This window comes from Alexandromys fortis, unplaced genomic scaffold (genome assembly GCF_014885135.2).
Source record: "Alexandromys fortis isolate MF-2015 unplaced genomic scaffold, M_Fortis_MF-2015_v1.1 scaffold_123, whole genome shotgun sequence".
Classification (NCBI taxonomy): Eukaryota; Metazoa; Chordata; class Mammalia; order Rodentia; family Cricetidae; genus Alexandromys; species Alexandromys fortis.
Window position 1 is genome coordinate 3,288,051 of NW_026068003.1, and position 14,490 is coordinate 3,302,540.

The 14,490-nt window shown below is 44.5% G+C and overlaps 1 protein-coding gene across 1 annotated transcript in view; it reads right to left on the bottom strand.

Moving 5' to 3' along the window:
- Fhit (fragile histidine triad diadenosine triphosphatase) overlaps positions 1-14,490 on the bottom strand; it is a 1,394,727-nt gene that overhangs the window by 983,643 nt on the left and 396,594 nt on the right. The window contains exon 3 of the mRNA XM_050161103.1: positions 4,094-4,182. The gene's annotated coding sequence lies outside the window, so the exon portion shown is untranslated. The remainder of the gene's footprint in view (positions 1-4,093; positions 4,183-14,490) is intronic.

The following is a 14,490-nucleotide window of genomic DNA, read 5'->3' on the forward strand; positions in this document are numbered from 1 at the left end:
GGGCAGGGAAGTTGTCCTATTTTAGAACATTTTATTTTACTTTTATTTGAGACAGTCTTTCCAGTTGTCTAGAACTTATTTTAATTTCGAATTTTTAAAGAATATTTTTATAATTTATTTAACTTTATTTTATGTGCAGTCGTGTGAAACTGGATTTACAATCACTTATGAGCTTAGGTCTCAGGAGCACAAGAACCTCAAACGTACTTTCTGCATGATTCTATTTCTTCTGTGACTCCAGTTACATGTTGAGTAGCTAGCTATGCTAAATTTTGTAGCACAGTTACCGGAGCCTTGACTCTTTTTTTCACTGTTCAGGCATTTAAATAGTTTTTTTTTTCCCTGTGCTCCAGAAAATTGCCACGGCTCTATTGTAAGGGTTACTGGTACTTGTCCTGGTCCCCTCCACATGCTCTAAGGCCACTCAGGAAATTTTGATTTCAACAGTGACAGCTCTCCATCAATGAAAGTTCAAATCTGATCCATCTTAAAATGAATGTCAGATAATTGCCTATTTTTCAAAACTGCTCCCATTTTCTTAGTTCCTTATGTGTCGTGGAATCTGAGGTTGTGGCGTGTGAATAAAAGAATGTAAATGGTAAGAAGGAAGGCCCAGTTTCTGCTTTATTCTCCAGGGAATATTGATCTGTTTTGACAGGCAAGTAGATTAGCTAAACAGAACTAGCTGAACAGGGCCTTGGGAGGCAGCTCCAGGTTTGGCTAAGTTCTTTCTTTTCTTTACCTTTTGCAGACAGCATCTTACTCTCCCCCTTGGCCAGTCTGGGATTCACTGTGGAAACCAGGCTGGCCTCAAACTCACTGCAGTCAACCCGGCTTTCATAGTAAATACTGTAAGGTGGGAACTCAGCTTTCAAGTTTTGAAGTACAGCTCTGCAAAGCTTCAGCTTGTGTACTTTTATTCTTCCTGCCTTCAGGTAATAGATGAGGGAGGGTCTAAACTATAATGGATACCTCTGGTCATGCCTGGCCTAGTAGAGCTTTCATGGTCACACCAGAAGCAGATGTAGAGATAACACTGTAAAGTATAGAGAAAACACTGAGGAAATATTCTCTTGTATTTCCTAATGATTCCTTAACCTTCACTCAGCATCTTGACTAGAAATACCTGGTTTTGGTCCTAACAGGAAACAGAAGTCAGGCCTGGGGCTCCTTTGACCATCTTGCCAAGCACACGAGGAGACTGGACTAAATCTACAGATTATACACTAAAACATCACGCAGACATGGCAGTCTTGAATCTCAAAACAGTGAGTTCTGTACTGACCATTTTTCCTAGGTGTATCCATGTGACACTTGGTCACATTATTCAGTGTTACTTTTGTGGCTTTAGACATCTCTACATCTACCACATTGACATAGTCATAGGTAATATTCTAAGAGAAAGGAAGTATTAAAAATCCTTCAATAGTAAGTAAGTGATCTACTCTCATGCATACTAGTGACAACCATGTTTTGACCATTAGTCATTATGAGCATCATATCTTGGAAGCTTCTTCATGGAAGACATCCTCGTAACCACTTAACATCAATTATCTTTTACTCTTTCATAACCATTATAGGAAACAATTCCTAAAATTAGTTTCATTTCATTTCATTTCATTGGGGAAGAAACCAGAGTTCAGAGAGGTTACGCAGGCTGACGAAGATCAAACAGCAAACAGCAAAAACTCAGGCAGAAACAGCAGAGGGGAAGTATTTGAAATTATTAGGCACTGTCTTTTATTGTTAGGAGAAGAAGAGACGTCTTTCTAAGCACAGAGAAATAAGTGAGGTCTCAAACTTGAAAATCAGTCACTTTTAATTACTCTTTCAAATAATTGCAGGCTTTATTTTTAAGAGCCTTATTTCTAGGGTTAAGATGCCAAACAGAACAAAAATACTCAAGGCTAAATGGCCATACTCAAAGTTTACAGCTCACTGCATTTTCTTTTGCTTTTGTTGTTGTTGTTGTTGTTGTTTTGTTGTTGTTGTTTTGGTTCTTTTTTTTTTTTTTTGAGACAGGATTTCTCTGTAGCTTTGGAGCCTGTCCTGAAACTAGCTCTTGTAGACCAGGCTGGCCCCGAACTCACAGAGATCCGCCTGCCTTTGCCTCCCGAGTGCTGGAATTAAAGGTGTGAGCCACCACCGCCCGGCTTCACGGCATTTCTCTTCTGCTTTGTAGATAGGCTCTCTAGATTGGCAGAAAATCTACCAAGAAGTCAGTTGCATTAGGAAGTGAAAGTGGGAGGCCTATCCCACCCTACCATGTATTCATTGAAGGCTTTCACATGACAAAGCAATGTCCGATAGCAATACAAACTCTACAGGCAGTTCTGGCCAATTTGATGAACTTCACATAAACCCGTGGATGTCAAAGGCTTGAGGAATCATGGGAAGGTAGGCAGAGCCAGGGGCAAATTGGTGCACAAGATAAAGTAGATGTAAGAGACAGGGTTACCCGGTGTCTTTTGATTCATGGAGTTGGTCAATTTACACACACACACACAGTTTGCAAAGACATAGACATGAAGATGTTGTTAAAGGAGGAAGCATGAAGAGGAACGACAGGAAGGAACAGGAGCATATATGAAAGCAAGGTTAACTGATCACAGCCTGCCAAGAGTCATGCACATGTTTGAGATCCTAGAATTCAGGCAAATGGTGAAATGAAGGCTAGGCATGCTTGAGGCCAATTTGGGTTATATAGAAAACCCTGTCTATAAATATGTAAGTTAATTAATTAATTAATTAAAAATCAAATAAAATAGAGTAGCTCATTGCCTACATGCTGGCGAAATGACCAGACTGGAATTGTGGAGCCAACATATATGACTGTCAGTGTACACCTGTGTGTATCTGTGTGTGCATGTGTATGATCTTTTCTCACACATAACAAGTATCACATACAACATCCCTATAACAAAATACAAGTTAACAAGTGGAAAATCTGACATACAAAGTTTTATGTGACATGAGAGACTTTGGAAACAGAAACCAAAGACAAGGGAGAACCCATTTCTTATGCTTAGATATAAAACAAAATGGACATTCATGTAGGAATGTGATTGGTCAAAAAGATGATGACCTACTGGTCTGAGACCTCCTCGACTGAGAAGAACTGAGCAAGGCCTAGGGATTCAGTAACTTCTCAGCTTTCCTGTGTCCTTCTGTTGACCTAGGATTGGAATACACTCCTAGAATGAGTTATGACTGCTAGCAGACAGGGCGTGCCAGAGAATCTCTGAATGGCCAATCTTACACACAGTTCTGGGGGAAACTACATTGCAGCTTTTTTAGGTTTTCTGGAAGGTTTAAAGACTGCCATGGGAAAGGAAGGCATGCAAGAAAAAGTCAGAGCGAAGGCATTCCTTCCAGCATGCCTGACTGCTGTGACAGGAAGCCTGTCTTCTGAGTATCGTGAGTTCATTTCTCCTCCATCAGCTATCTCCTTTTAAGTTGCGTATCTGACCCACCGGGTGAAAACACTTAGACATGAAGGGAAGGGAAGACTTTAGCTAACCTTTGGGTCTCTTGATGGGATTCATCATTCACTACCTATTCTGTACCAGCAGGGGATTCTCTGACCAAGAGCAACCCTTCACCCTTGAAGGACACAGGTCCCTTGACGGAGGGCTCCTCTCGCTGCTACTAATTTCATTTCAATCCTACCGTCTTCCTTAAAGCCACACAAGGCATTAAAACCTGACTTTGTGACTACTTAACCTTTCTTTTCCTCTATAAAAATTATTAAATATGTGTGCCTATATAGTGGGGGAAGAACAGTTATGGCATGTCAATCAGGTACCGGTTTGGCTGTGCTTCATGGGAAGGGAAGGCAATGCTTTCCTTCAGAAAGTGAAGCCATCATTCTTTTATGTCACTGACATAATATTTATATTCCTATTTTAAAACGGCGGCTACAAACAAAAGCCAGCAAGAGGGCAGGTTCTCTAAGGAGATCTGGCTCTAACCTCGAACAATTATAAAGTTCTATTTATATGCAAAAGAATGAGACTAATACCATAAGGACATCCACACAGTAAGGCAAACGGATCATGCTCTTTGAAAAGAAATAAAATTAAGCAAACACTACCTTTCACACGCGTGCTGTGTCCTTGGGGTCCTCGGTGCAGGACGAAGAGGTTTTGCAGAGGAATGACAGAGAGGGTTGTCCCAGGACACCTAACGGGAAGAACAAGTTCAGATGGTCACTCGGCAGTGTACCGGACAGCTTCGAGACACAACTTCATACAAAGAGTCCATGAAGATCACTGAGCTGGCGTGGCTGCGTTAGGAACTGTTTAAGGGGCTATAGAGGCATAGTGCCGCTTCTGGAACCATTGTTTCTCTGCAGGAGAGTGTGGCTCAGAGGAATGACAGCAGCGTCAGAATAGTGCTGCACCTGTCCATATTCTGATTCCCACCCCAGGGCCTTCCTAGATGCAGCATCTGGCCTCCTCCAGAACGGGACAATCCTAATACTGGGATTTCTGTTTTGCAAACAATGAGCCTGACCCAGGAGAACACTGCTCTGGCTTTGCAGAATTCCATGTCAGATCCACTCAAGAGTCACTTGTGGGTCATTTAACTCCCTCTCCTTTGGAACACGAGGCCAACTGTCATCGATTACGAGTGAGATGTCTTAGGGTTTCTATTGCTGTGCTAAAACCCATGACCAAAATCAGCTTGCGGAAGAAAGGGTTTATTTCATCTTATACTGAGGGAAGTCAGGGATTGAGCTGAAGCAGGGCAGGAACCTTAAGGCCTTAATGAATGCAGAGACTTTAAAGGAGTGCTGTTTACTGGCTTGCTCCTCATAATTTGCTGGCCTGCTACCATCCCTGGGGCACCACCTAGCAGGCTTGGTCCTCCCGCATTAGCCACTAATCAAGAAAATATCTTACAGGCTTGCCTGCAGCCAGATCTTAGAGGTCTCATGGAGGTGTCTCCTCCAGATGATTCTAGCTGTGTCAAGTTAACATAAAGTAGCCAGCACAAAAAAGAACACAGACATTTGGTACAGCTGCTACGTTTAGGCCCCACACAACTATTCAATGTAATTTATCTTTTTATTTTGTCCCTGTCAAATGGGCATAGTAATATATGAAGGATGTGTTTATTAGAGGATTTTTTTCATTATCGAAAGTGACTAAGAGGCCAACAGATTCTCCTGCTCACGAATGACCCAGTGACATCCCCATCTGGTCACCTCCTCTTCACTGTAATCTCTAGTTCTACTTTTCCTTCATAGACCCGTTTTGAAATAAAAAATGCCATAGTCACAGGCAGTACTTCATTCTCTGTGATTGTGTCCAAGCCATGTCACTTGCCCTGCTCATTCTGTGACTGAAATCATTCCTCTGTCACCAGCAAACACTCACAGAGACGACAGAGCTCCAAGGCAGTACTCTCTACAGCGCTGAACACAATAGTTTCACATTCCATCGAGATGCTCATAGGGGAAACCAGACAATAAAGTAAGGATAGCAAGTGCCTGGGTGATTACAGGGCATTGAGTGCTCTGGAGAATGTGGCCTCCCCACCCAAGGTAGGAGGGAGGGAGGAAAAGAGGGAGGGAGGCAGGGAGGCAGGGAGAGAGATTAAATTCTTATTTTCCAGTTTCAGAGAATGGAATAGGGTTGCGTAGACAAAGCTTAAGATGATGTCACACTGGAACAGGATGGACCAGATCTAGTGGAAGAGGTTTACATCTAAGAGGAGACCATGTGAAGATGGTGACACAGCAGGAGGATATCCTATGAGGACAGGGACCAGCGTGAGGCTGCTGCAAGGCAAAGAGTGCTAAGTGTTGCTAGCAAGCCACCAGAGACCAGCAAGAGGCGGAACCCCACCCCTGCACCCCCACCCACCCATTCTCTGGGAGAGCTCCCCTGGGAGCATGGCCCTGATGATGCTCAGATTTCAGAGTGACAGTCTACAGAGCTTCCAGACAAAAAAGCATTTCTGTAGTTGCACGTTTCTCAGTTCGCAGTATGTTTCGAGTGCCGCCCTAGGAAATGGGCGGTGAATTTACGGAGGTGTCTACATTTTTAAACAAGGAAATTAAGGAAGATCTCACTGGGAATGAACATCTCAGGCAAAACCTGAATGAGATGCAGAAGGCAGACAAAAAGACGGCTTTGGAGGAAGATCTCTCCAGGCAGAGGGGAGAGTGTTGATGTATTGGGAGGGAAGCAGCTATGACTAGCTACCCTAATGCAAGAGGGCTGGGATGAGAAAGCAGGGACCAGCAGCTGGGGTCTGGACCCCCGCTGTCACTCAGGCTTCTATATGCTGCAAGGAACAAAAGCCACTGTAGGGTTCTGAGTGGAGGTGGACCAAAAGCTGACCTACATTGTAGTGAGGTCTCTCTGGCTCTTTGGTGAGAATAAACTGGAGATAAGATCACTAAGACGTCTCCCTGGGAAACCTGAAGAAGAAAACTGCAGCCAGTCCGTGTGGAGATAGTGGGGACCAGACAGCTCTATGCTGGAGAATCAGACATCAGATCCAAATGACTGACACACTGGAAGCGGAGTATATGCCTGACTTCTTAGTGATGCAGAGGACAAAACCAGATCGCAAGACAATCTAACCATCTGAAGAGTGACCTCGCCGAGCCAGTCATGCCTTCAGGGACACATTTGGCAGACAGGGGACAAGAAATCAGAACATATAAGAAACGCTTTAAAGGAAAAATAAAAAAGCAGAACACAAAACAACAGAGGAATGGGGGTTATTCAAAGAAGAAATATAACGGATCATGAATGTAAGAAATCCAGGCACTGGTTAGGAAGAAAAAGGAAATTAAAATAATAAGATTTCATTTTCCTTCCATCCAAATAGTTAACATGAAAAGGCCTGGCAAAATTCAATGTTGTCTAAGATGTGAGACAAATAATGTAATATTCCAATTACTCCCGGCAGAATCCCGAATTGGGACATTATTCTAGTCAGGGCTTTTATCGTATTTATCAAAAGCAGCAGGGCATATTCCACGCATGCTGATTCTACCTGGCAGAGGTGCTCAATGAGCCTGCATACAGGGAGGCAGACACTAAGAAGAGCATCTTCACACTTTTTTGTTCTGTTTTGTTTTTAGCATAACAAGACTGCACAATGACTTAAATGCTCACCGGAAAAGGCAATGAGTAAGGAAAGCTTCACTTCCCGTGTTCCGTGGAACAACGCACAGCCCCTAAAGGGAGTCAGCTGGTTCTATACACGTACATCAGTGCGCATGTGTCTCCTCACAGATAATCATTAAGCAATAGAAACTACTGGAAACGCACAGACACAGTCACATGTAGCATGTGGATATGCGCATGCACATGTGAAAACACAAAGAACGCACTGTTCAGGGACACGCCCCACGTTCACAGCACAGGGGTTTCTGCAGGAAGTGAATGCGTCGGAAGACAGAGAGTGAGGAAAAGGCAGGGATGATATGGAATCTATCCTTGTTGCATCAGTCAGCTTTTTGATAAGCAAAGGGAAAGAAGACGAACAAACCTCTGAAAGCAAATCTGGCCAAGTGAGGCAGGTGCTTGTTTTGGATTCTGGAATTTCAGAAGGCTATCATTTTATTTATTTTTTGTACCTGTTTGTACATTACATATTTTTTTTCAAATAAAAGAATGAAGAAAAAAGAGTGGGGGCTTGGAGAAAAAGGGGAAGAGTGGGGGAAAGGGAGTCAAGCAGAGAGTGGGTGTGAGGGAGAGGGAGGAGGCAAGATTGGTGGGTGGGTAAGAAGAAGGTTCAGGGAGGGGATTTAAACTGGCCACAAGAGTTTGTTTTCTTAAGGATGAAAATTCTAATTTTTTTGTTATTGTTGTTTTGCTTTCCTTGTTGTTCATTTTGTCCCAACATAATATTTTTGATTACTGATTATTTTGGAATTTCACAAATCACACTCACTTCATAGTTCTCAGAAGGAGGAGAAGAAGAGGAGGAGGAGAAGAAGACAAGAAGGAGAAGGAGAAGGAGAAGGAGGAGGAGGAGGAGGAGGAGGAGGAGGAGGAGGAGGAGGAGAAGGAGAAGGAGAAGAAGAAGAAGAAGAAGAAGAAGAAGAAGAAGAAGAAGAAGAAGAAAAAGAAGAAGAAGAAGAAGAAAGGTAGAAAACATGTCCAAATTTTATTGTCCATATACTCATTGGTCAAACTTTTGGTGGCCAGGCCCTTAAAGAAAACTGAGCCCTTTCCCACCCTCACCCCCACCAGAAGCCATCAGTTATGGAGAGCTATACTTCAGCATCCTTACCACAATTTTTAAGCGTTCTCTTTAAAGGCTTTCTGTCTAGGCTGTACTTTTGGGGGTGGGGAACCACTACAGAAGCCTTTTATGTCCCTCTTTCTCAACTGTGAGTCTATATCCATATATCACTGCAAAAGTAGCTTCCTTGCCCATTACAGTGAGCAGGAGGAGAGATCATGGACTTCTGTGTGGTTTCTGGCTTTATGCCATGGAGCTCAGTTTGGTCTCTGGTGGCAGTGCAGACCATGGGCATCAACACAGACCTTTGCTACAGCATGGGCCATGGACTCCAATATGGTCCCAAGCATCCCAAGCAGTAGTGCAGCCCATGGCCATTGATTTACATGGCTTCAGGCGGCAGCACAGGCCATGGACATCCACATGGCCTTTGGTGGTGACTCAGACTATGGACATTAACATGACCCTGGCTGCGGCAGGACCACAGACCCCCATCACAACACTCTAGAGCAGCAAGACAACGGACCACAGCCCCCCATCATGGGCTCAGGCGACAGCATAGGCCAGGGTTGCTAACCTCAACAAGCCCATGGCAGCACTGCCCTCTGGCATTGACTTGACTTGAGGTAGCGGCACAGACCACAGACGTTTGCAAGCTTATTCTAGTCTGTGGTGCTAGATACCAAACCCAGGAGGTCAGGCAGGCTAGGTAAGTACTTGTTCTAGCACTACCTTACACTCCCACCCCAGAAGTCCTGCCTCAGTCATCAGTGAGGCTGAGGTTGATTTGCTCCGGGGTGCCTCAGCCTGCGGAACAGCATGAGAGATTAGCTAGAGAGAAACAAGTATCATTCAGAGGGACAAAGAGCCCTCTGCCAGTGGACACCAGAACACCAGTAGTAGTGACCATCAGTGATCCCCTCCCCCAAATTCTTGGAGCCACCTACACCCAGAGAAGAGGGAAACACAGGTTTGCAGACAAAGCAAACCAAAAGTATGCCACGGGTGTCTTTTCAACCTTCTTGAAATGCTTGTTTGAATTTTCTAGAATCAAGGGAACAATATGCTTGATTAGTCCTCAGCGGACTTAACAATTTTGCTTTCTTCAAATCTCTCCCCTTGCGGCACGTTCATCATTAACCTTATATGTTCTAGGGCTGGAGATGAATTTTCCTCCCACAAAGTGGAAGCTTCGCTTTCAAATGTGAGATCGTTTTACGATCCTTCATTTCGGTCACTGATAATCAAAAGGTCCTCTCTGAAGCAGGGGGTCACCCGTCAAAGGGTCTGCCTTTATGAAGAGGAGGCCTCGTCTTCGGCGAGGAGGGTCTCCACAGTGGAGAAAGCCTACAGAAAATTTCACCGTCGTGAAACAGAAGCCCTACCTGCACGCTTGATTTTGAGCCGATGTCATTTGTTAGAAAATGTGCGCGGTGGACGCTCACTTTAGAGGCCTTAGCTCGAAACTTTGAAAAGGCAGCTACACCCTTCAGGCCTTGACTGGACCGAGTCTCTCCACACAGGCAACTAGGAAGCAGAAGGCACCAGTCAAAGGCTGAATTTGCCTCAGCTGTTTGGTTCATGTCACAGGCTTTGGTATTTAAGTATCAGCATTTTGTGTATCATCGTTTGTAAAGCTGGTTTGGATCGGTTTCTAACAGGAAAACAAACACGGCAGAGAGGGGAATGTGTGAATGAGTTCCTGATGTAGGCGTGTAATTTTGTGCTTTTGAATGTGGACAATGCTAAGCATGATTCCACACATAGAATAGGGATTTCAGAGCGGCTTCGACACAGAATAGTTTAATCTGTCCGCCTAAGTGTACATAATTACGCGGCTGCCATGCGACGCGTGATAAACACTGGGGGGTACCTGCTGCATTCGTACAGACAGATGCACCGCACAGAGCACAGCTAGGGGTCATCCGCCCTACCAGGATGGGTGATGAGGGCATTGTTGCTGCACCCCATGAAAAGGAAGGGTCCTGTGGTGTTTAGTTTTACATTCTCGTGTCTGCCTTCAAGCACAGCCAGAGGTTCACGGTGAAGTGATGGGTGATGAGGCCATTGTGATTGTCACAAGCTAAACCATCACATTGTTCGGGAGATATGAAGATACTGCCATCTGTTCTGCCGGGTTACACGCCTGGAAATGCTTTTACAGCAAAATAGCCTAAATTTGCATTGTGGTTTCGGATATGGGTTTGGATCCTGGGGTTTATAAGCCGAACAGGTACAGGCCTCTCCCAGGCCACCAGCCTTCACAAGCATGTCCCCACTGGAAGGTAAGGTTTGTAACTCTGCCTTCACAGCAGAGGTATTAGGGGGTTCTGTGAGGAGAATGATAGATAGGGCCCGCCACATGGTCAGAATTAGGACAGACATCATCGTCTGTCACCATCATTCCGAAGCTCAAGCAGATCTTCATTTTGACTCATCATCCTCACTGTCATGCGAGGTTCATTTAAAACACCACTCACTGTGTTGCTTAGTAATTAATTACTTTCATTCATTCATTTAATGCCATATTTACTGAGTACATAAGTGGCAGACTTTATGCTGGGGTCTAGTGTCCTAAGATGGTAAAAAAAAAAAATCTCCAGAGAGCTGTTCAAGCAGACACTCATCAGTTGCTTTGATTGTCATTGTATCTTTTCAAGCAGAAAGAAGAACAATGGAGGGAAAGAGCATGTTGGGTCAAGACAAACAAACAAACAAACAAAGAAAAACTGTCTTAGACCTGGGACCAGAGACGTAAAGAACAGGCAGCGAAAAGAAGGGCGGCTTTCTAAGAAACGAACACAAACACAGCCCTGTAACTCAAAGGCAACAGCAAGCCACCAGTGGGTTGGCAGATTTAATAGAACATTATCTCAAACGCCTACTATGAGCCAGGCTCTGCTGATTTACAGGGGCAACCAATCAAGACAGATGTGAGCCTTGTCCACCCTGGCTTGTCCACACTCGTCCCTGTGCTCGGCAAGTACGCGACAGGAAGCGTTCATCTTGCAATCAATAACGCCCACCTGTCAGCTACCTTATTTTACTATCGTTTTTGGAGACAAAGCTTTCATTCTGTGGTCTGGGAAAGCTTGGAACTGATGATATAGCCCAGACTGCCCTAGATCTTGCAGTAATTTAAAAGATAGAGAAAAAAAATGTTGTGATATTTTCTCCATGAAGACATGGATGATTCGCAAGACAAATAGCTCCTTCCTAGCCCAAGATATCCGCACCAAATTCAATTCATTCCATGGACCTAACAGCTTACACTGCTGGACAAGTCATGTTTCTATTTCCTGGTTGATTATTATATCACACATGATACACACATATAACAGCCACGGAGTCTTTGCAAAAGAGGAGGAGGAGGAGAGGAATGGAACAGAGGGGAGCGGAGGGGAGGGGGACAAGCGCAAGAGCACATGTGCCACTCTGCCCCAGGTCCTAGCAGAGAACCAATGCTCCTATGTGTCTTTTGCAGTTTTCACAGTCGTTACTCAGTGTTGAAAAATATGCGCTTTCTGGTTCAACTTGGGCGCAGTAGGAACGGGGAAACCTATCTTGAGACCAAAAGTCCCACGGGAAAATGTGGCTATAGGAGACCTAAGTGCACCACCCCGATGGTGCTGTTTCTTTGACATAAAGGGTTATCTGCAGTGGTGGATTTGTCCTTGTGGAGCAAACACTTGTAGGAGAAATTCACATTGATAGAGTCACTCAGTGACCAAGTCCACTCTCTCCAAATCCCTGCAGATGTGCACCACCCAAAGCCACAGGAAGAAATCTATACAGCAAACCTTACGTTGCTTCCCATGGCCTTGCTGGTATCTCCCCATAAATGGCCTTCACTGGTTAGGTTTGTGACGGCGTCTGAACCTGAACTCAAAGTTACGGCCGAGTATCTTTCACGTGTTCATGACAGACACATATGATTAAACCTTGGTTGCAGGGGTCTGTCCCTGCCGTGAACCAAAGTAATAAGAAGGAAGTATTTCTCCTCCCATAGGCTTGCCAACACTCCCCATTATGAGAGAAAATGCAGAGTAGCTGCAGAGTTGAGCGCAGTTTTTATTTAATACTCCGATAACCCCTGAAGAGCCACAGGCCACAATATGAGCGACTGGTAAGTGCATGATAAGATGGCTTTATCAATGTCTGGAAATGAGTCTTAATATACTGTCCCAGTATGAGTCCGCGCCTGCTGGAGGAAAACATTAAGCTTTTCTCTGACAGGATGAAAACAACATACTTGCAATTTCCTAATGTTTTCCTGGTTTAGGGAAGGAACAAGAAAGAAAATGAAAACCCCCTCTTGTCCTTTTGTTTTTCTTGCACGGGGAAAACAAAACTATAAAATGATATGTCTAGTTAGTTTTCAGGAAGACACGATTTAAAAGACACTTTTATTTGTTTTCATGACCAAATCTATTCAGTTTACACACACACACACACACACGCACACACGCACGTGCACATGTGCATGGGAATTAAGAAAATATTAAATATCTCATCCTTGAGTCTCACTCGGCTTATTAATGGGGCCTTATGAATTAATCTCTGGTCATCCTAGCGTGGTCAACCTACCGGGGGCTGAAGGGATGCAGCACCATAAGCAGTGTATGGTGTGCGTCAGCTAGCTTCCGTCATGCCTCAAGTCTCCGCCAGGCACAGATCTCTATGACTACACCAGTTCTGTGTTGTCCGAAGAAACTGTCCATTGCTAACGAGTACACACCGCTCCCCCAACTAGTTGATAAAGGTGCACAGAGAATATTAAGTGATGGCCTTTGAGGAAACAGATGCCGGTTAAAGGGAGACTTGGAAACGAGAATGGTGATTATATCTGATGGGATGCTCAGACAGCACAGCGAGGAAGGAGCAGCCGCGATAACGTGTGTTTTTAAAGGGAAGTCATCCCTTACAGCAATTACCAGGATGGGAGAGTTCCGCTCCTCCCTCTCAACCTTACGCTCTGAAAAAGAACTTCTTCTAATGCAAGACTCAGAGAACCAATTACTTCGGCACCAAGCCACAACCTAAATCCCTGGGCTTGGCAGCTACCCCTTTTTTTTTTTCTTAGAAAATGTTCTTCTAAAAACCTTCACTAACAACTCTGACTTTATACCTTTAGAATCTGAAAAGATGAATGAGAACCAAGCAATTACCTACCAAAGTAGAGAAGAGAAGGCACTGGATAAAAACGCCTACAGTTACAGTCATAGCTCACACCGAGGGAGGAGTCCTGAGGTCTAGTTCATATTTGTGGGAAGAATCAACACGCGTAAAAATGAACAATTACGGGGCATTTTGCATGCTGAGGGTTTTCCAGCAGCTGGTTCATTCCTGCATATTAACCCTTAGGAGAGGAATCTCCATGACACCAAATGACAGGAAAGCCGACGAGGGGCATGCTAGCTAGCTTTGCTATGCTGGAACAGAATATCCGAATCACTGTGAAGGAGAAGAACTGTATTTTGGCTCCTGGTCTCAGAGGTTTCAGCCCATGATCACATGGCTCTATCACTCTGGGTCAGCATACCACCATGGGAGAGCGTGGCAGAGGAGGACTTCACCTACAATGGCCGAGAAGCAGAAGCACAGGCAAGAAGGGGCTGGCATGCCCATACTCCTCCCAAAGACATACTCTTCATGGCCTAACTTCTTGCAATTAGACCTCCCATCTTAAACACTCCAGTCTCTGCCAGATAGAAGCACGGGCCGCAGCTTGAACTTAAATACATGTGTCGTGGGAGGACAGCCTACATGATGGCTGTTGTGCACAGATCCCCCATGATCACTCGGCATGAAGTGGTGAGATCAGGATTCAATCACAAGACTCCTGCCCAGAACCTAGCCCTGAGTGGTACACTGTGCACATAGTGTGACAAACTCCTAAGATGCACGACGGAGCTTCTTCTAGCAAGCAACGGCTAAACCCATGAGGCATGATAGTACACAGAAGCATCTCAGTATCGGAGGCTTTCAAGGGCAAGGATCGTTTCTTCTCTAAGTGTTGGGTTGATGTGGGAGTGATTTCTTATTAATAAAGAAACTGCCTCGGCCCTCATAGGACAGAAAATTAGGTAGGCGGAGTAGACAGAGGAGAATGCTGGGAAAAAGAAGCTGAGTGAAGAGTCGCCATGATGCTCCCACTCCAGACAGACGCAGGTTAAGATGTCTTAAAAAAAAAAAGGGTAAAGTCTTTAAAGAGACAGAGTACAGAAGTACAGATAGTTATAGATTAAGAGAAATAAAGAAAAATAAGCCACATAAAAA